Source organism: Oncorhynchus keta, chromosome 17 (assembly GCF_023373465.1).
Source record: "Oncorhynchus keta strain PuntledgeMale-10-30-2019 chromosome 17, Oket_V2, whole genome shotgun sequence".
Lineage (NCBI taxonomy): Eukaryota > Metazoa > Chordata > Actinopteri > Salmoniformes > Salmonidae > Oncorhynchus > Oncorhynchus keta.
Genome location: NC_068437.1, coordinates 25,718,566 through 25,741,140, shown reverse-complemented (window position 1 = coordinate 25,741,140; position 22,575 = coordinate 25,718,566). Strand labels below are relative to the sequence as shown.

General features: G+C 42.4%; 1 long non-coding RNA gene across 1 annotated transcript in view; it reads right to left on the bottom strand.

The window, feature by feature from the left end:
• Nucleotides 1-514: 514 nt before the first annotated feature.
• LOC118396704 (uncharacterized) overlaps nucleotides 515-22,575 on the bottom strand; it is a 66,357-nt gene continuing 44,296 nt past the window's right edge. The window contains exon 4 of the long non-coding RNA XR_008066425.1: nucleotides 515-572. This is a non-coding gene — a long non-coding RNA (uncharacterized LOC118396704). The remainder of the gene's footprint in view (nucleotides 573-22,575) is intronic.

The window sequence follows — 22,575 nt, the reverse complement described above, 5'->3', positions numbered from 1 at the left end:
GGTGGAACTAGTGGAAGGTAAACAGGTGGCTTTGGAGTTCCTGCGCAGGAGACAACCACGGAAGGCTGAATCCTCCACTCGCCCGAAGGAGCGGAAAAGGGAGGAGGACCACACCGGGACCCTGGCGAAGGATGGGGGGACACCAACAGCCAGCTCCCCGAGATGACGCCCCTTCCTGATCCTGGACAGCAGGAAGTGCTACAAGTGTGGCGAGCCGGGACACTTCGCCTAGAACTGTCCAAACCGCAATGTCCCGATGCCTTCGGCCTCAGCCAGTGAGGTAGTCACCGGGCGTCCCTGCGGCTTGCTGATGGCATGCTGGGCTGAGGAGAGCGGTCCTTCCCCGGTCAACCCGATAAGAGCTAATGGAAAAGGCCACATGACACTTGTGGGCTCCGGGAGCATGGTGACCCTGATCCGACCTGACTTCGGCCCATTCCCCAAACCTGACAGATACCGTGGCAAGGACTACCCTACCGCACTCCTCCACGTACATTAATTGTTTTTATTTTTTTCACCTTTATTTAACCAGGTAGGCAAGTTGAGAACAAGTTCTCATTTACAATTGCGACCTGGCCAAGATAAAGCAAAGCAGTTCGACACATACAACGACACAGAGTTACACATGGAGTAAAACAAACATACAGTCAATAATACAGTATAAACAAGTCTATATTCGATGTGAGCAAATGAGGTGATGTTAAGGGAGGTAAAGGCAAAAAAGGCCATGGTGGCAAAGTAAATACAATATAGCAAGTAAAACACTGGAATGGTAGATTTGCGATGGAAGAATGTGCAAAGTAGAAATAAAAATAATGGGGTGCGAAGGAGCAAAATAAATAAATAAATTAAATACAGTAGGGAAAGAGGTAGTTGTTTGGACTAAATTATAGGTGGGCTATGTACAGGTGTCGTAATCTGTGAGCTGCTCTGACAGTTGTTGCTTAATAAAGCTAGTGAGGGAGATAAGTGTTTCCAGTTTCAGAGATTTTTGTAGTTCGTTCCAGTCATTGGCAGCGGAGATGTGGAAGGAGAGGCGGCCAAAGAAAGAATTGGTTTTGGGGGTGACTAGAGAGATATACCTGCTGGAGTGTGTGCTACAGGTGGGAGATGCTATAGTGACCAGCGAGCTGAGGTAAGGGGGAACTTTACCTAGCAGGGTCTTGTAGATGACATGGAGCCAGTGGGTTTGGCGACGAGTATGAAGCGAGGGCCAGCCAACGAGAGCGTACAGGTCGCAATGGTGGGTAGTATATGGGGCTTTGGTGACAAAACGGATTGCACTGTGATAGACTGCATCCAATTTGTTGAGTAGGGTATTGGAGGCTATTTTGTAAATGACATCGCCAAAGTCGAGGATTGGTAGGATGGTCAGTTTTACAAGGGTATGTTTGGCAGCATGAGTGAAGGATGCTTTGTTACGAAATAGGAAGCCAATTCTAGATTTAACTTTGGATTGGAGATGTTTGATATGGGTCTGGAAGGAGAGTTTACAGTCTAACCAGACACCTAAGTATTTGTAGTTGTCCACGTATTCTAAGTCAGAGCTGTCCAGAGTAGTGATGTTGGACAGGTGGGCAGGTACAGGTAGCAATCGGTTGAAGAGCATGCATTTAGTTTTACTTGTATTTAAGAGCAATTGGAGGCCACGGAAGAAGAGTTGTATGGCATTGTGGCAGTTTGGGTCAAGAGTGTCCCCCCCTTTGAAGAGGGGGATGACCGCAGCTGCTTTCCAATCTTTGGGAATCTCAGACGACACGAAAGAGAGGTTGAACAGGCTAGTAATAGGGGTGGCAACAATTTCGGCAGATAATTTTAGAAAGAAAGGGTCCAGATTGTCTAGCCCGGCTGATTTGTAGGGGTCCAGATTTTGCAGCTCTTTCAGAACATCAGCTGAATGGATTTGGGAGAAGGAGAAATGGGGACGGCTTGGGCGAGTTGCTGTTGGGGGTGCAGTGCTGTTGACCGGGGTAGGAGTAGCCAGGTGGAAAGCATGGCCAGCCGTAGAAAAATGCTTATTGAAATTCTCAATTATGGTGGTTTTATCAGTGGTGACAGTGTTTCCTATCTTCAGTGCAGTGGGCAGCTGGGAAAAGGTGTTCTTATTCTCCATGGACTTTACAATGTCCCAGAACTTTTTTGAGTTAGTGTTGCAGGAAGCAAATTTCCACTTGAAAAAGCTAGCCTTTGCTTTTCTAACTGCCTGTGTATAATGGTTTCTAGCTTCCCTGAACAGCTGCATATCACGGGGGCTGTTCGATGCTAATGCAGAACGCCATAGGATGTTTTTGTGTTGGTTAAGGGCAGTCAGGTCTGGGGAGAACCAAGGGCTATATCTGTTCCTGGTTCTACATTTCTTGAACGGGGCATGTTTATTTAAGATGGTTAGGAAGGCATTTAAAAAAAATATCCAGGCATCCTCTACTGACGGGATGAGATCAATATCCTTCCAGGATAGCCCGGCTAGGTCGATTAGAAAGGCCTGCTCGCTGAAGTGTTTCAGGGAGCATTTTACAGTGATGAGTGGAGGTCGTTTGACCACTGACCCATTACGGATGCAGGCAATGAGGCAGTGATCGCTGAGATCTTGGTTGAAGACAGCAGAGGTGTATTTAGAGGGCAAGTTGGTTAGGATGATATCTATGAGGGTGCCCGTGTTTAAGGCTTTGGGAAGGTACCTGGTAGGTTCATTGATAATTTGTGTGAGATTGAGGGCATCAAGTTTAGATTGTAGGATGGCTGGGGTGTTAAGCATGTTCCAGTTTAGGTCGCCCAGCAGCACGAGCTCTGAAGATAGATGGGGGGCAATTAGTTCACATATGGTGTCCAGAGCACAGCTGGGGGCAGAGGGTGGTCTATAGCAGGCGGCAACTGTGAGAGACTTGTTTTTAGAGAGGTGGATTTTGAAAAGTAGAAGTTCAAATTGTTTGGGTACAGACCTGGATAGTAGGACAGAACTCTGCAGGCTATCATTGGCAGTTCTATCTTGTCTGAAAATGTTGTAGTTTGGGATTAACATTTCAGACTTTTTGGTGGTCTTCCTAAGCCAGGATTCAGACACAGCTAGAACATCCGGGTTGGCAGAGTGTGCTAAAGCAGTGAATAGAACAAACTTAGGGAGGAGGCTTCTAATGTTAACATGCATGAAACCAAGGCTATTACGGTTACAGAAGTCGTCAAAAGAGAGCGCCTGGGGAATAGGAGTGGAGCTTGGCACTGCAGGGCCCGGATTCACCTCTACATCACCAGAGGAACATAGGAGGAGAAGAATAAGGGTACGGCTAAAAGCAATAAGAATTGGTCGTCTAGAACGTCTGGAACAGAGAGTAAAAGCAGGTTTCTGGGGGCGATAAAATAGCATCAAGGTATATTGTACAGACAAAGGTATGGTAGGATGTGAATACAGTGGAGGTAAACCTAGGTATTGAGTGATGAAGAGAGAGATATTGTCTCTAGAAACATCATTGAAACCAGGAGATGTCATTGCATGTGTGGGTGGTGGAACTAATAGGTTGGATAAGGTATAGTGAGCAGGACTAGAGGCTCTACAGTGAAATAAGCCAATAAACACTAACCAGAACAGCAATGGACAAGGCATATTAAAATTAAGGAGAGGCATGCTTAGTCGAGTGAGTAGAGAGGTTGGTTGGGGGTCACGGCAATTTAGACAGCTAGCCAGGCCATCGGTAGTAAGCTAGCATAGGATGGAGGTCTGTTATTAGCCACCTCTTGCGTTCTGTCAGTAGATTAGTGGGGTTACGTGTGGTAGAGGGGATTAATCCAAATCACACAACAACAACAAAAACAATAGATATAGTTATAGGCCCAAGAAGAAAAAAATAATAATAATAATAAAAATACATAAATAAATTGTCAGATTGTCTATTCAGATAGCAGCCGATAAGACAGCTAACGGTTAGCGGGCCGCAGATGGGCGTTCAGGTAACGTCGCGACGGAGGAGCCAGCCGGATAACTCCTTTGGGTAGATAACGTCGGCAGTCCAGTTGTGAAGGCCCGGTGGGGCTCCGCGTAGGCAGTAAAACGGGTCCGGATAGGTGATTGTCGCCCAGGTGTGATTGATGGAACTCTTCAGCTGGCTAGCTCCGGAATAATTGATGTTTCCTCCGGAATCGACGAAAGCCGATAGTCACACGGATAGCAGCTAGCTAGCTGTGAGATCCAGGTATGAATGTCCAGAGTTAGCGGTTGAAATCCAGGGACATGGAGAGAAAAATTAGTCCGGTATGTTCCGTTCTGAGCCGCGCTGCGCCGTACAAAACTGGCGATAGATTTTCGAGCTAAAGGATAGTTGATGACCACAAACCGTGGTTAGCTGAATACTAACGTTAGCCAGTAAAGAAGCTAACTAGCTTCTGATTAGCTTCTGGATTAGCTTCTGGCTAGCTTCTGGCTAGCTCCTGGCTAGCTTCTGGCTAGTTTCTGGCTAGCTTCTTGGAAGATTACAGATTTGAGGTAAATAATACTTTTTTTTATAAATATAAATTGGTGAGGCGGGTTGCAGGAGAGTGTTTTGAAGATGAGTTTATGGAAATGAAAAAATATATATAAAAAGGTATGTGAAAAAAGTTGTAAATATATATATGTACAGGACACGACAAGACGAGGACAAAAGACGTCTGAACTGCTGTGCCATCTTGGAATCCAATACATACCACAAAGGGACAACACACGGGGCCAGTGGGAGTCGTCCCGAAGCTGCCTGTGCCGATCCTTATCGGAAGGGATTTCCCAACATACCGCCAACTGTGGACCGGTATGTCCGTAGATGTGGTGAACCGAGGGAACCAGAAGGAAGGAGGAGGCCGGAGAGGTGGAAGGGATGCCAAAAGGAGAGAAGACCGGATGTGGGGTTTCCAGCAAGTTGACCCCCAGGCATCAACAGAACCCCTTTCGGAGGATGACTCGGGTGGAGCAAGACTGGAGGAAAGTGTGGCGAGCCTGGAAGGCATGTTCCCGATGGATCATGAGGTGGCGCCAGAGCTCGCCTCTCTAGTGGGTCGGATCGGCACGGAGGATCCCAACCTGGCCAGCACTCTCCAGCAGGTGACCATGGTGGACAGAAAGCCTATGGAAAGGGTAAGTCAGATAACCTACCTCCATTTTTCTAAAGAAGAAATTGCTGTATCAGGTCGTCAAGAAGAATGATGAATGTATGGAGTTGTTGTTACTGCCCTGTCCCTTTGTACAATCTGTCCTGCAGTTGGCGCACTCCCACCTTCATGGGGCTCACCTAGGAGTGGAGAACACCTTAGCCGGACTAAGGCATGATTTTACTTGTCAGGTGTGAAGAGAGCAGTGGAAGATTACTGACGCATTTGCCCGGAGTGCCAGCAGGTGGCACCAAAACCACACTTTTGCAGCTCCTTTACCCCTTCCCCTACCCATTATTTCAGTCCCTTTCAGCAGGATCACAATGGACCTGGAGGGACCTCAACCCAAGAGCAACTGAGGGCACCAGTACATCCTGGTGATTCTGGATTTTGCCACCAGGTACCTAGAAGCCAGTCCCCTACGCACCATGGCCACCAAGGGAATCACATGTGGGTTAGTCATGCTGTTCTCATGAGTAGGCGTTCCCAACGAGATCTTAACCGACCAGGGAACCCTGTTCACATTGCGAATCATGAAGAATCTCTGAAAACTAATGAAAGTTACCCAGTTCTTCATCTCAGTGTATCACCCGCAGACCGATGGGTTGGTGGAAAGACTCAATCGAACCCTGAAACAGATGCTAAAGAAGGTGATGGAGGCGGAAGGAAAGAATTGGGACCAGCTGCTACCCTACCTGATGTTCTCGATCTGAGAAGTGCCCCGAGCTTCAACAGGATTCTCTTCCTTTGAAGTCCTTTTATGGGAGACAACCCCGAGGACTGATGAACGTGGCTAAAGAAGCCTGGGAACATCAATCGTTGCCCCATCAAACCATGGTGGAACACCTGGAAGACATGTGAGACCGGATGGCAACCCTGTGACCCCTGGTACAGGAACACATGCTGGAGGCCCAGGAGGCCCAAGCACAGGCGTACAACAGAGGGGCACAACGAAGAGACTTCCAGCGAGGAGACAAAGTGTTGGTGATGGTCCCCACCTCAGAATGTATGTTTTTGGCCCACCGGAATGGGCCATATGAAGTCCTTGAGAAGGTGGTTGAAGTTAACTATAGGGTCAGACAGCCGGGACGTAGGCATCTGACCCAGATTTACCATGTGAATTTGTTAAAGAAATGGAATGCATGTGATGTACTCTACTCTATTTCCCCGAAGAAGGCTACCACAGAGACCAAGCCACGGAGGTGCCACTGGGGAAGGAGAGAGAGAGGCCATCAGGACTGAGGAAAAATGATACAGGAAGCTGATATCATCGAAGCGTTGAATAGTGAGTGGTGCCCCATAGTGTTGGTGCCAAACCCAGACGGCACCATTCGCTTCTAATGATATTAGAAAGGTAAATAAAAGGAAAATCTCCCTAATAAATTCTCCATTTGTATTCAAGTTGTACTTTGTGTGCGTGTTTGGTTATTTAACTTGGTAACGTGGAAACCCCACCCCCTTGAGCCTGCTACAATACCTTTTCTATTCATATACAGAACTATCTATACACACCATCATATACAGTGCCTTGCAAAAGTATTCGGCCCCCTTGAACTTTGCGACCTTTTGCCACATTTCAGGCTTCAAACATAAAGATATAAAACTGTATTTGTTTGTGAAGAATCAACAACAAGTGGGACACAATCATGAAGTGGAACGACGTTTATTGGATATTTCAAACTTTTTTAACAAATCAAAAACTGAAAAATTGGGCGTGCAAAATTATTCAGCCCCCTTAAGTTAATACTTTGTAGCGCCACCTTTTGCTGCGATTACAGCTGTAAGTCGCTTGGGGTATGTCTCTATCAGTTTTGCACATCGAGAGACTGACATTTTTTCCCATTCCTCCTTGCAAAACAGCTCGAGCTCAGTGAGGTTGGATGGAGAGCATTTGTGAACAGCAGTTTTCAGTTCTTTCCACAGATTCTCGATTGGATTCAGGTCTGGACTTTGACTTGGCCATTCTAACACCTGGATATGTTTATTTTTGAACCATTCCATTGTAGATTTTGCTTTATGTTTTGGATCATTGTCTTGTTGGAAGACAAATCTCCGTCCCAGTCTCAGGTCTTTTGCAGACTCCATCAGGTTTTCTTCCAGAATGGTCCTGTATTTGGCTCCATCCATCTTCCCATCAATTTTAACCATCTTCCCTGTCCCTGCTGAAGAAAAGCAGGCCCAAACCATGATGCTGCCACCACCATGTTTGACAGTGGGGATGGTGTGTTCAGGGTGATGAGCTCTGTTGCTTTTACGCCAAACATAACATTTTGCATTGTTGCCAAAAAGTTCAATTTTGGTTTCATCTGACCAGAGCACCTTCTTCCACATGTTTGTTGTGTCTCCCAGGTGGCTTGTGGCAAACTTTAAACAACACTTTTATCTGGATATCATTAAGAAATGTCTTTCTTCTTGCCACTCTTCCATAAAGGCCAGATTTGTGCAATATACGACTGATTGTTGTCCTATGGACAGAGTCTCCCACCTCAGCTGTAGATCTCTGCAGTTCATCCAGAGTGATCATGGGCCTCTTGGCTGCATCTCTGATCAGTCTTCTCCTTGTATGAGCTGAAAGTTTAGAGGGACGGCCAGGTCTTGGTAGATTTGCAGTGGTCTGATACTCCTTCCATTTCAATATTATCGCTTGCACAGTGCTCCTTGGGATGTTTAAAGCTTGGGAAATCTTTTTGTATCCAAACCCGACTTTAAACTTCTTCACAACAGTATCTCGGACCTGCCTGGTGTGTTCCTTGTTCTTCATGATGCTCTCTGCGCTTTTAACGGACCTCTGAGACTATCACAGTGCAGGTGCATTTATACGTAGACTTGATTACACACAGGTGGATTGTATTTATCATCATTAGTCATTTAGGTCAACATTGGATCATTCAGAAATCCTCACTGAACTTCTGGACAGAGTTTGCTGCACTGAAAGTAAAGGGGCTGAATAATTTTGCACGCCCAATTTTTCAGTTTTTGATTTGTTAAAAAAGTTTGAAATATCCAATAAATGTCGTTCCACTTCATGATTGTGTCCCACTTGTTGTTGATTCTTCACAAAAAAATACAGTTTTATATCTTTATGTTTGAAGCCTGAAATGTGGCAAAAGTTCGCAAAGTTCAAGGGGGCCGAATACTTTCGCAAGGCACTGTATAATTGTATTCATATTCCGGACTCTGACATTGCCCATTCTAATATTTATACATTTTCTTAATTCCATTGTTGTATCAACATTTTTTATTTGTGGGTATTGTATTGTTAGGTATTACTGTACATTTGGCGCTAGGAACATAAGCATTTCACTACACCCGCGATAACATCTACAAAATATGTGTATGTCACCAACAACATTTTATTTGATTTTACATTGATTTTAAGTTATCAATACATCGGGTGCATGTAAATTGTGGAACACAATGGTCCCACCACTTAGTTGACTGGCACCGGGTCCTGACAGTGGGTGCTCGGCAGCAGCTCTGCAACATGTAATAAATCTGAAACAGATTTAGTGCCTTCAGAAAGTATTCACACCCCTTGACATTTTTCACATTTTGTTGTGTTACAACCTTATTTTAAAACTGATTAATATGAACCACATCTTATCGACACATTTTTTGTTGTTGTTTTTTTTAAAGGAAAAGATGAAATGTCTTCAGTCAATAGGTATTCAACCCTTTTGTTATGGCCTAAATAAGTTCAGGAGCGAAAACATTGCTTAACAAGTCACATACGTTGCATGGATTCATAAGTGTGCAATAATCCTATTTAACATGATATTTGAATGACTACCTCATCTCTATACCTCACACATACAATTATCTGTAATGTCCCTCAGTCGAGCACTGAATTTCAAACACAGATCAAAAATCAAAGAGGTTTTGCAATGCTTCACAAAGAAGGGCACCTACTGGTAGATGGGTAAAAAAATGCATACATTGAAATCCCATTTAGCATGGTAAATTTACTAATTACACTGGATGGTGTATCAAAACACCCAGTCAATAAAAAGACACACGCGTCCTTCCTAACTCATTTGCCGGAGAGGAAGGAAACAGCTCAGGGATTTCACCATAAGGCCAATTGTGACTTTTAAACAGTTACATAGTTTAATAGCTGCGATAGGAGACAACTGGTGATGGACCAACGACATTGTAGTTACTCCACAAAACTAACATCAATGACAGAGTGAAAAGAAGGAAGCCTGTACAGATTACAAATATTCCAAAACATGCATCTTGTTTGCAATAAGGCACTAAAGTAAAACAGCACAATATGTGCAAAAGAAATGAACTTTATGTCCTGAATACAAATTGTTATGTTTGGGGCAAATACAACACATTACTGAGTACCTCTCTTAATATTTTCAAGCACAGTGGTAGCTGCATCATGTTGTGGTTATGCTTGTCATTAGCAAGGACTAGGGAGTTTTTTAGGATAAAAATAAATGGAGTAGAGCTAAGCACAGGCAAACTCCTAGAGGAAAACCTATTTCAGTCTGATTTCCAACAGACACTAGGAAACAAATGTACTTTTCAGTAGGGCAATAACTTAAAAAGGCCAAAAATACACTGGAGATCAATGGAGGCTCCTGAGAGGAGGACGGCTCGTAATAATAAAAGGGACCAAGCAAATTGAATGGCATCAAACCATTTGATTGATGTATTTGATACCATTCCATTGATTCTGCTCAAGCCATGTCCATAAGCCTGTCCTCCCCAATTAAGGTGCCAACAACCTCCTGTGCTGGAATTGCTTACCAAGACGACATTTAATGTTCCTGAGTGGCCTAGTTACATTTTTTACTTAAATCTATGGCAAGACTAGAACATGTCTGTCTAGCAATGTTTAACAAACAGCTTGGCAGAGCTCGAAGAATTTTTCAAAGAATAACGTACAAATATTGTACAATCCAGGTGTGCAATGCTCTTAGAGACTCACCCAGAAAGACTCATAGCTGTAATCACTGCCAAATGTGATTCTAACATATATTGACTCAGGGGTCTGGATATTTCTGTATTTCATATTCAATATTTTTTCACTTTGTCATTATGGGGTATTGTCTATAGATTGGTGAGAAAAAACATACATTGAATCCATTTATATTTTTTTAAGTGAAGGGGTATGACTACTTTCTGAAGGCATATTGCAGATGGGGATACTATAAATTCAGGATTTTGTAATGTTCCTTAGGGAAATAGTATTTTGTCTGCAGTTTCTACATTGGCACCTATTCGCCACTGACAGAGTTCCTGAGAGCAATCACAATTACCATCCAGGTGGTAATGCACAACAGATCAGACTGTCTGGACCCAGCTGATCAATAGAATGTGAGGGGGACACACACATCAACTCACCATAACACAGGTGGAGATAATATTTACTGAACAACAATATAAACAATGTGTCATAAGCTGAAATAAATGACCCAAGAAATGTTCCATGTGCACAAAAAGCTTATTTCTCTCAGATATTGTGGACACACAACAGAATGCAGTTTTTAGGGAGCATGCAATTCACATGCTGACTGTATGAATGTCCACCAAAGCTGTAGCCAGAGATTTTCATGTTAATTTCTCTACCATAAGCTGTGTGAACTTCTACACCTGCATTGCTTGCTGTTTGGGGTTTTAGGCTGGGTTTCTGTACAGCACTTTGAGATATCAGCTGATGTACGAAAGGCTATATAAATAAATTTGATTTGATTTGATTTGAACTTCGTTTTAGAGAATTTGGCAGTTTGTATGCGTGCTCGTCGTCCTCACCATGGTCTTGACCTGACTGCAGTTCGGCATCGTATCTGACTTCAGTGGGCAAATGCTCAACTTTGATGGCCACTGACACGCTGGAAAGGTGTGCTCTTCATGGATGAATCCTGGTTGCAATTGTACTGGGCAGATGACAGACAGTGTGTATGGCGTCGTGTGGGCGAGATGTTTGCTGATGTCAACATTGTGAACAGAGTGCCCCATGGTGGCTGTATGGTTATGGTATGGGCAGGCATAAGCTACGGAAAACTAACGCACATTTTTTCCGAAAGGAAATTTGAAAGCACAGAGATACCATGACGAGATCCAGAGGCACATTGTCTTGCCATTCATTCGCCGCATCGCCTCATGTTTCATCATGATAATGCACAGCCCCATGTCGCACGAATCATTATCAACATTATCACAACCATCACTCCTGTGTTCCAATGGCACGTTGTGTTAGTTAATCCAAGTTTATCCTTTTATAAGGCTAATTGATCATTAGAAAAACCTTTTGCAATTATGTTAGCACAGCTGTTAGCACAGCTGAAAACTGTTGTGTTGATTAAAGAAGCAATAAAACTGGCCTTCTTTAGACGAGTTGAGTATCTGGAGCATCAGCATTTCTGGGTTCGTTTACAGACTCAAAATAGCCAGAAATAAAGAACTTTCTTCTGAAACCCGTCTGTCTATTCTTGTTCTGAGAAATGTAGGCTATTCCAAATGCGAGAAATTGCCAAGAAACTGAAGATCTCGTACAATGCTGTGTACTACTCCTGGCTTTAACTTCTTTGGGGTACCCCCCTTCTTCTCAATTTCCGCCTAAAGACATACCCTAATCTAACTGTAGCTCAGGCCCAGAGGCAAGGATATGCATATTCTTGGTATCATTTGAAAGGAAACACTCTGGATTTTGTGGAAATGTGAACTGAATGTGGGAGAATATAACACAATAGATATGGTAGAAGAAAATACAAGGAAATAAACATAAGTTTTCTGTTTTATATTGTTGCTGCATCATCTTTCAAATGACCAAGAACAGCCAAACATACAGATAGCTGAGCAAAGTTTTGGACAGATATCTTCAAAAATGAGCGAGCTACATGACATTGAGCATGAAGTCACCCAGGTGTCCCACCCAAATGTACCCAAATGTACCCAAGTGGCCGAATTGGTACAGTGATACATTTTGAAGGAAAGAATTATATACAAAATACATAAATGATATTCTATTACACCCCCACCAAAAAAGAAAATATCAAAAAATATTAAATAAATAACTAATAATAATAATAACACAAACAATTAACAAGGGTAACTATTTACATATTTTATATTTACAATATTGTGCTGCTGGTGCCATGGCCCATAGCAGTCTCTTTCTGCTGTAAAGCAAAGGCTTACTGAACAGGTGGTGCTGGTGATGGTCCTTATACCCTGATGAAGACAGCTTGGCTGTCGAAACGTTGGTAATTAAAGCACCTCGCCTAAATAGGTGTGGTTTTCTTTTTCTTCTAGGTGGTGCTGGTGATGGGGCATTTCCTGTTACAAAGGGCACAACAACGTCTCCCTACTGTGCCCTTTTTGCCCTGAGGCACATTCATGCCTGCAGAGATTAATCTGGGCAGGTGAACACCACTGGTTGGAGCAGAAGGGACAGAGGTAGAGGGGACAGAAGGTGCTACAGTGGACTTGCTGTAGCTAGCAATCTCCGGGATGAGCAGCTCCCTCCCTGAATGCTAGCTGTGAGACGGGGGGCTGTCCACAGCTCTTAGCCATTTCCTTCTGGAGGATGAAGGCATTCACCACAGCAATGTCAATGAAATGATAAAAAAATGTATTGTACCATTTCATGGTCTTGTGGAGAACATTGTAGTATCCTATCAGCACATCTGACAGGTCCACACCTTCCATGCTCGAGTTGTCGTCCTTCAAAGCAGCTGGAATGGGGACATTTTTTGTGGTCCATGCCCCGGCACAGTCCTTCACACGCCTGATGACGTATCTATCTATTTCCTCTATAATTTGGGTTAACTCTGTATACCTAGACTTTGTTTTAGCTTTTCCTGATTTATTCACCATATTTTAAATATATAAACTTGTTGAAAATGCTATTGAATATGTACTGCTATGCGTAACACCCGCGGCTCCGTCAAGTAGGATTTGCAATGGCGAATTAACCTCTTTTACGCCAGAGTTTACTACAAAGGCTGGTCTTCAAACGTATAACCATTACATTTTGCAGTTTACTTAAGCTCATTCGCTATCTTCCAAGCTAGATTTCAAGATGATCAGTGGTCATTGGGCCAAAATACAGTCAATCAACGATAGACCGGTCCTACCATTGGTGCACAATGATGTCATTGATTGGTGTCTTCAAATCGGTTTGTTTCGGTCAATATGTCCCGGGAAAAGAACCATCAAGTATGGTTGTGTTAGTAACACCCAGAGGATTGCAATGAAGCCAACCATGACTGGATAAACGTTTGTTTAGTGTGTGTAATTACCACGAACGCATCTTCCAAAGTTGAATGAGACGGAAATCATGACTCAAACGGTTTACAAATGTTTCGTGTTAGGCTATAAAAATTGATTTTATCAAACAATACGAACATTCACTGTGTAGTTAGGACACTTGGCATTGCCACCAGAGGAAGATCTTCAATGGTAAGCAATTTATTTTATTGTTATTTCTGACTTTCATGATGCTAGTGCTTGGTTGGAAAATGCTGGTAATACTTGTGTGTGCGTGGCACCGTCCTCAGAAAATTGCATGTTTGCTTTCGAAGTAAAGGCTTTTTGAAATCTGACACCGTGGCTGGATTAATAACACGTTCATCTTTTAAATTATGTAAGATACTGTACATGTATTTACAAGAATGTTTACTATAACAAATTGTGTATTTAGAATGTTAGCTCTCTGCAGTTTCACCGGATGTTGGCCTGGTGGGACGTTAGCGTCTCACCTACAATAGAGAGGTTAACCAGAATAGAAAGAGGAGTGGGAGGCCAGAGTGCACAACTGAGCGGGAGGGCAAGTACATTAGAATGTCTAATTTGAGAAATAGTCCTCAACTGGCAGCTTCATTAAATAGTACCTGCAAAACACCAGTCTCAATGTCAACAGTGAAGAGGCGACTCCGGGATGCTGTCTTTCTAGGCAGAGTTGCAAAGAAAAAGCCATATCTCAGACTGGCCAATAAAAATAAAAAATGAAGATGGGCAAAAGAACACAGACAATGGCCAGCATCGCAGAGTCGCCTCTTCACTGTTGGACAAAAAAAATGTATTTTCTTTCAAAAACAAGGACATAAAACTGCCTTAAAACTTTTGAACGGTAGTGTATGTATTATTGTTACCCAATTAAATTAATCAATTAACTCATTGGGGTCTGGGTTACCAATGAAGATGTTGTTTAATAAAACCGCATGCAAACATGGTCTCTTTCTTGAGTAAGGCAGCTCCAAAATGCAGGTGTTTCAGCCAATGCTTTCTGTGGTGGAGGACCATTCTGTCACTCAGTGTTCTGTCAATCATGGGGACACTACATCACCACAGAATCTACAGGGAGAGCTAGGCAGTTCAAGCCCCCTTGGGTGCTGCCATAGATTTACATTAGAAGTGCCCATCCAAGAAAGCTAAAGGTCATTGGCCACAGTTAAAATTATGTCAAATCACGTTATATCTACCGTAGCTCTGACTGAACTGATCATGTCAACACGTCTAGCTAGTCTCGCCACCTTCCTGTTCAAGTGAGCACAGCACATCAACGGTGAGTCCAAAAAGATGTCTTGTAGTGTCACACCCTGACCTTAGATATCTCTGTATTTCTATATATTTTGGTTAGGTCAGGGTGTGACTTTTTTTTTCTTACCCAAACGCGATGAAACAAAACGGAGCGATTAGTCGACACAAATAATATTTTTTGTAAAAACGGAACATTTGCTATCTAACAGAGTCTCCTCATTGAAAACATCTGAAGTTCTTCAAAGGTAAATGATTTTATTTGAATGCTTTTATGGATTTTGTGGAAAATGTTGCATAGACATGGATTAGATAGACATCCCATAGACATGGATTAGAAAAAGGCAGTGTTCTATTGGCGAATGTACAATCCCTGGAGAACAAACTGGACGAGCTCCATTCGAGACTATCCTATCAATGGGATAATATACAACTAGTTGTTTTTTCTATGCATGGGAAGGACAGAACGACAGCGTCGGGTAAGATGAAAGGAGGAGGTGTGTGTCAATTTGCTAACAACAGCTAGTGCGCAGTCTCTAATATTAAGGAAGTCTCAAGGTTCTGAAACCCTGAGTTGGAATACCTCAAGACAAGCTATAGACCATACAATTTACCATGAGAGTTTTCATCTATATTTTTTGTTGCTGTCTATTTACCACCACAAACTGATGTTGGCACTAACATCACACTCAACGAGTTGTATTGGGCCATAAGCAAATAAGAAAATGCATCATCCAGAGGCAGCGGTCCTAGTGGCCGGTGATTTTCATGCAGTAAAACTGAAATGACCTAATTCTTACCTAATTTCTACTAGCACGTCGCGTGTGCAATTAGAGGCCAAAAAAACAGAGCAACTTTACATAGAACCGCATACAAAGCTCTCCCTTACCCTCCATTTGGCAAATCTGACCATAACTCTATCCTCCTGCTTTCTGCTTATAAACAAAAACTCAAACAGGTAGTACCAGTGATGCTCTCAATACGGAAGTGGCCCGATGAAGCAGATGTTAAGCTACAGGACTGTTAATGCAGACTGGGATATGTTCAGGGATTCATCCGATGGCACTGAGGAGTTTACCACATCAGTCACTGGCTTCATTAATAAGTATATTGTCAGTCGTCCACACAGTGAACGTACATACATATCAAAACCAGAAGCCATGGATTAAAGGCACCATCCGCACTGAGCTAAAGCCCAGAGCGGCCGCTTTCAAGGAGCGGGACACTAATCTTGACGCTTATAAGAAATCCCCCTATGCCCTCTGATGAACCATCAAACTGGCAAAGTGTCAATAAAGAACTAAGATCGAATCCTACTACACAGGCTCTGACTCTCGTCGGATGTGGCAAGGCTTGCAAACTATGGATTACAAAAGGAGACCCAGCCGTGCGCTTCCCAGTGATGCGAGCCTACCAGACAAAATGCCTTCTATATCAATTCTGCCTTGTGAGCTGAAGTCTCTTCTATTTCTCGTAGTAATTCTAATTTGTCAACAAATGTATTATAATCTTCTAGACTATTATATCTAATGTTTTCCAGTTTCATATTTTGGTACTCTTTTAAGCATTTAATTATGCCTCTCATGTGGGACAGTGTAGCAGAATTGTTTATTGAAAGGGTAGGCCTATTGGTAAATTGTGGAGGTGCATCTTAAGAGTTTTGAGCCATGGTATACATTTAGGTCACACTTTATTTGGATTCTACCATACTGTATAGATGATCTACAGATGGTCATACTATCAACAAACTACAATATCTGTTGATAAGCAACTCCTTGCTTAGATTGGGGTTAGGGTAAGGGCTAGGGTAAGGTTTCAGTTTAGGGTTAGGATGAGGGTTGGGATTAGTGGATAGTTAGTTGAAATGTTGCTGACAGTTATAGAACACCTACAAACCATCTACTTGGGACTATACAAATAAAGTGTTACCTACATTTGAAATTCAGTTCAGAAACAAAAGGCCTCTTTAAAAGAAATCAAAACAAAAAAGATAGCATCAGCACCTAACCACTTAAATAGCTGGGAATCATTTAAAACTCCATCAATTAGGTTTCAAATGAACATCCAGAGAGTCTGAGGATAATAAATAGGATAATTTATAGTTTTTAAATTGTCCCTGAAATTCTGTCCAACGGTGATTACAACTGGTACCATGCTGTGTTTGTGTACAATCGAGAGAGTGGAAAGAAAGAAAGATTGAGACGGGGCAGAGGGGGAGAGAGAAACCAAGAGAGAGAGAGAAACCTAGAGAGACACACACACTCATGACTAATCTTTTGCCTTTGCATGTATAATAATGAATGGAAGAACTAAGCTGTGTCTATAGTTTTGGAGGCCCATTCCCTCTAAGTGGTCTTTCACAGTGTTCAGGGAGGATTTCATGAGTTGTCAGCCGTCTTTGAAATTCAGTGGGGTCTCCCCCTTGACTCCTCTTTATCCTGTAGGAGAAGAGAAAGCCTTTCATGACATCCTCATTATGCAACTTCACATTCCAATCAGATATAATCAAATGTGTAAATGCTAGCTATACACTGAGACTACCAAATATTAAGAACACCTTCTTAATATCGAGTTGCCCCCCTCACACACAGACACACATACATTTTTCCGTCAGAACAGCCTCAATTCGTTTGGGCATGGACTCTACAAGGTGTCGAAAATGTTTATTATGCTGACCCAATGATGCTGGCCCATGTTGACTCCAGTGGTGTAAAGTACTAGTAAAAACTACTTACGGTGATTTTTGAGGAATCTGTACTTTACAACTTTTTATTTTACTAATCACTACATTTCTAAACAAGATAATGTACATTTTATTCCATACATTTTCCATGACATCCAAAAGTACTTGCTTATCAGAAAGGAACATTGTTTATTAACATTGTTTATTTCATACACTTATCAAGAGAACATCCCTGGTCACCCCTACTGCCTCTGATCTGGCGGACTCACTAAACAGTGTGAGTGTTGGAGCGTGCCCCTGGCTATCCGTAAAGTTAAAAAACAAGAACATTTTACTTGAGTCATTTTCTATTAAGGTATCTTTACTTTTACTCAAGTATGACAATTGGGTACTTTTTCCTTCCTTGGTTGACTCCAATGCTTCCCACAGTTGTGTCAAGTTGGCTGGGTATCATGTCGGTGGTGGACCATTCTTGAAACAGACGGTAAACTGCTGTGCGTAAAAAACCCAGCAGCATTGCAGCTCTTGACACAAACCGGTGGGCCTGGCACCTACTACCATACCCCATTCAAAAGCAGTTAAATATTTTGTCTTGCCCATTCACCCTCTGAATGGCACGCCTACACAATCCATGTCTCAACTGTCTCAAGGCTTAAACATCCTTATTTAACCTGTCTCTTCCCCTTCATCTACACTGACTGGAGTGGATTTAACATGTGACATCAATAGCTTTCCCCTCGATTCATCTAGTCAGTCTATGTCATGTAAAGAGCATGTTTTGTACACTCAGTGTATTTCAGACTTGATGAATCTGTTGGTTGTAAAAGTGGATGACTGAAACTGTATGAAAAGGCAAAAATGTATATCATGACTTATCTTTGCCTCACATGAATGTAAACATGTCTTAGATAAAGTGAGGTTACTGAAAGGTAAGAGCAAGGGTTAATGTTGGCCAAGAATCTACTCTGACTAATCCTGAAAGCTAAACTAGATCATTTAGCAGGCAGACTGTTTTGAACAATAATAAACATTTCCTCTTAAATTAGATACATGATGGCTTTTGTAATAAAACAAGAATAATATAATGTAGCTATCCTGTGTATTGTGCTCAGGTTTATTATTCAAAACAATGCAGATGGTATCAAGTTTCTCAGCACTGTGAATCTCCCCTTTCATCCCTCTGTCCCAACCCCTTGGCTCGGACCACCTTTCCTGGTGCCAAGGAAGCAGGGGTGTGTACTTGTTGAGTGCACCGTGGAGTCAACTGATATTGTCAGGATGCTAAAGTGGAGATGTGGTGCTGTTTTAAGGGGGAGAGACAGAGCAGAGGGAGTCCAGCCAGGACAGGGCCTTGAGTCACACCAGCTGCACCCTGTCTTTGAGGAGGAGATCGGATGGAGAGCTGCTCATTGAGGTTGGCAAACGCTGGCTCATAAACTTTCCCCTGCTTCTCCCTTTGATTGTCCTTGGACATCTGCCTGGCCCTCCCATCAGGAATGTGCGGCAGCTGTTTGCTGCAAGTGCCTTTGCCGTGTGAACTCAGGCCTGTGCACGGGGCCTGGCTTAATGATTTGAGCCAACTCAAACTGGGTCGCCTGGGACACTGGGCCCTGGGCCCTGGTGCATAACTCTGCCCGGGGATGACAGGCAAGTGCAGAGAAAGGGGCTGAGAAATGTATATTATGCAGGTTAACCATTTGCCCTCACACCGTAATTGGCTTAGACTGTCTAGCAACTGGATTTGCAGGGGGGGGGAAACCTGCCCTGTACCACAGTGCAAAAGTTCAGCTGCGCCTGACAGGATTGTGTGTTTACGCCTGGTGGTGTGCACGTGCTTATGTGTGTGTGGGAGAGAGAGAGAAAAAATAAAAAAGAGGGTAAGTAAAAGTTAGACAGAAGGGAGTGTTGAAAGTATGAAAATTAAGGTACATTGCTGTGTCAGGTGTTCTAGCTGACAAATCCTTAATGAAGGGAGAACTCTTTCAACTTTCTATGTTGCAAAGAAAAAAAAGGAGGAGGGGTGGACCGTTAAATCTTGTTCTGTGTTTTGGGGGTAGACAGGGATATTGTTTCCACCTCATCTCCTTATCACCTTATCCTGAGAAACAGCAACAACTAAAAAGAGAAATTACCAGCTATTCGTTTTCTATTTGTAATCAGGTACTCAGTGCCAATCATCAGACCACACACATGGTTATGTGCATGAGTGTAACACATGCATGTGCACACAGATGCACACAGTCACGTTCACACTTACACTCATAACAAAAACAAAAATTCCTCTGCCAACACAATGAGATAGGGAGAGACATCGTGGCAAAAGGTAAAATTTCAAAGGTGGAGGATGCTCAAAGATGGAAATTCCCTGATGCAAAGAGGAATGCTTTTTATTTTTTTCAAGTCAAGGAGAGGTTAAGATCTTAGTGTCCCAACTCATCTGAGCTTTAGTCTAAAGTAGACAAGAGGATTACTGATAATGTGGGCAGTCCTCTCCCAAGTTGATCTGGCAAACATGCTTGGGTGCTGACTGAGGGGAAAAAGGAATCTGATGCTGCTGCCTGTTTGTTTGAAAGAGGGGATTAGACAGAGGATGCAGAATTCAGGAAGGTAAATAGCATAGGGGGATTGGCCTCTTTGTGACTCTAGTATGTACCACAAGTTAGGGCTCTGTGGCATTTGGGTTTTACACAGTTTGGTTTATAGCAGCAATGCAGATAAAAGTTTGTTTTATCTGTGATTGCACCCTAACGTCTTACAGACCAACTGTATATTTTCCAATTCTTGCTGTTTTTGTTGCTTTTTGATAAGTCATGTATGGAGAGCCAGAGACAGAGCAATTGAATAGTAATAGGGGTATTATGCTCATTAGTAACTTCTGCGTTATTGTTTTTATTTTTTATTTCCTCTTTTATTCCTGCATGACTGGAGATGCTCGGTAGTGAGGGGAGCTCCATGGGCCATGATGAGTTGTTTAAAATCTAATCAGAAACTAACAAGTCCCTGGTTATTTGTTTCTGCCTCAATACTTGAGAGTTCCCAGATGTTGTGGAAGGTAGGGAGTCGATTGTTTATACAGCAGTGAATCTTTTCCAAACACACATTCTATCAGCCCGCATGGCTATCTATCAAGGGAGGCAGAAGTTACAGTTTTTCTGAAGTCAGGCAGGCACAAAAGCCCTTCAGCAGCAAATTACAACTCCCACCCCACCTGCTGAAGCCAGCGTGCTGGCGGCGCTGTGTTCAGACGGTAACCTGCCTCCGATCGATCGCTTGTTGTTGCAGCTGTGCTCCGGTTGATGGTTTATTTAAGGGGCTCCACATGCTTGTTGAGGGGAAGGCAGCTGAATACATAAAACAGGCTCTCAGAACCACTTTGTGGTCCGGGTAAGAGTAAATGGAATAATAAAATCCAAATGGCTTCATCCTATGTTCTGGGCTCGTAAATCCAGCAAGTCACTGCTTACCTTTATGGTCCAATGCATGCAGGGAGAATGCATGTGTGTTGAAGAAAGGGGTTGATTTGAAAATAAATACTTTTGGTCAACAGGATGGCCCCAATAATGCCATATCTAATCATCCATCAGCATGTCTTATACAAAAAAAGGTTTACTGTGTCAGGAATATGTATATAAGAAAGCAGTAATGAATTGTTACTTTGAATAACATGTTGTGTAGCATAAAGGAATAAAGGTTATCCTGTTTCTCAGAGGGTCCTTCACTATAGGGTTGTGCCGGTCAAGCCATGCTGAGAGTTTTAAAGTGCTTCTAAACTGTACTAAAACTTTCACAAGTTCCAGTTTAAAGTAATAGGAACCCTATGGTCTTCCTCAAGACCCAATGTGTCCCTACTATCCTGTATATTTGCCTGTTTCTTAACAAAACCATTGACAGAGCATGTGTTGTGTGAGTTAGTTAAAAGCATCTGAGACAAAAAAAAGCAAGCATAGTACAGTAGGTTTCAAAATGCATACAGTCAAGTAGTTGCTAATGTAATACTTGTCTTTGTTGTTAAATCAAAGCTTGACTATCTATTGAAATGCATTCTTGCATTACAACTCAGAAAGCCAAAACCTTTTAAGCAAATGGTGTAAAGTCATTCCAAATATTTGCAAAGTTTCACATGCTTAGATTGGTTATGAACAATGTCTATAGCCCCTCCATGTGTGCCTTGTCAAGTCAAGTCAAAACTAAACAAAACACACTCATTCAAATACCTATGTAGTATTATTTCTCAAAGGGTGTCTACATTACACTATTATTTCACCCCTGAATTGTGTCCACAATGACTGATGAGTAAAATTGTCAAACAACGGAATTCAACTTAATTTCCACACAAAATAGTTGACGGAGGTCTTTTACTCTGGCCTGTCAGCAATGCTTCAAGGTCGGACCATGACTATCTTCACAAAGAGGTCAGAGAGCAACACCCCTCTTCCTTTCCATGGGGCAAAGAGAGGATGTGTCTCCAACTTCCTCCTGCCACAGACATAGACAGGAAATGAGTGTCAGTCCTTCACTTTCTATCCAAAAACTCCGGAACTTAGCTATACATATCAAAAACATATAATGTATTTACTTTTTGTACATTTCTGGCTGAATTCATATATCCATTTGTTAGACATTCACTAAAACACAAGGTAAAATACAGATTATATGTACCTTTTTGTCCGGCAAAATGTCCGTAGTCAGTATCAGTTAGGGTTATTAATAGAGGGGTACGGCTTACCAGAGACAAAATAAATAACAGTCCATTTCTGCGTTCAATAATTTGTGTTTATTTTCCATTTCATTTAAATCAATGCTCTATTATTTCTAAAGGTTCCTAGTACCTAGACACAGCAGACTCATATTTAAGTTTACAGTCTAGTTAAAAAGAACACTGCATGGTTTGTCCATAAGCTGCATATGAAATATTACTTTCATTTCAAATAAAACAATAATGGGTATACACTATAGCCAATTGCAAAAGTGCAAGTAAGCAGGATTTCATGGGCCTTTACAGTCAGTTGTCAAGCAGTTTCAGTTGACTTTTGTGGCCCTTGGAAACAACAAAGGTAAGTCTTGCAAAAGAGTCAGACGCTCTGATATTTGGGATATTTCTGTCAACTCCCAGGGGACTGAGCTTGCCCTAGAAAAGGCTGAGGGCTGAAAAACATTGTTAGAGCACCACTGCTTATGCAGACCTCATGTTCAACGTTAGAGAACAGGGGAAAGCAAGCATATTCCCTGATACATTATGGCCTACTGCAAAGACACAACAATAGCCACTCCCTAAGAAATGTTATAGT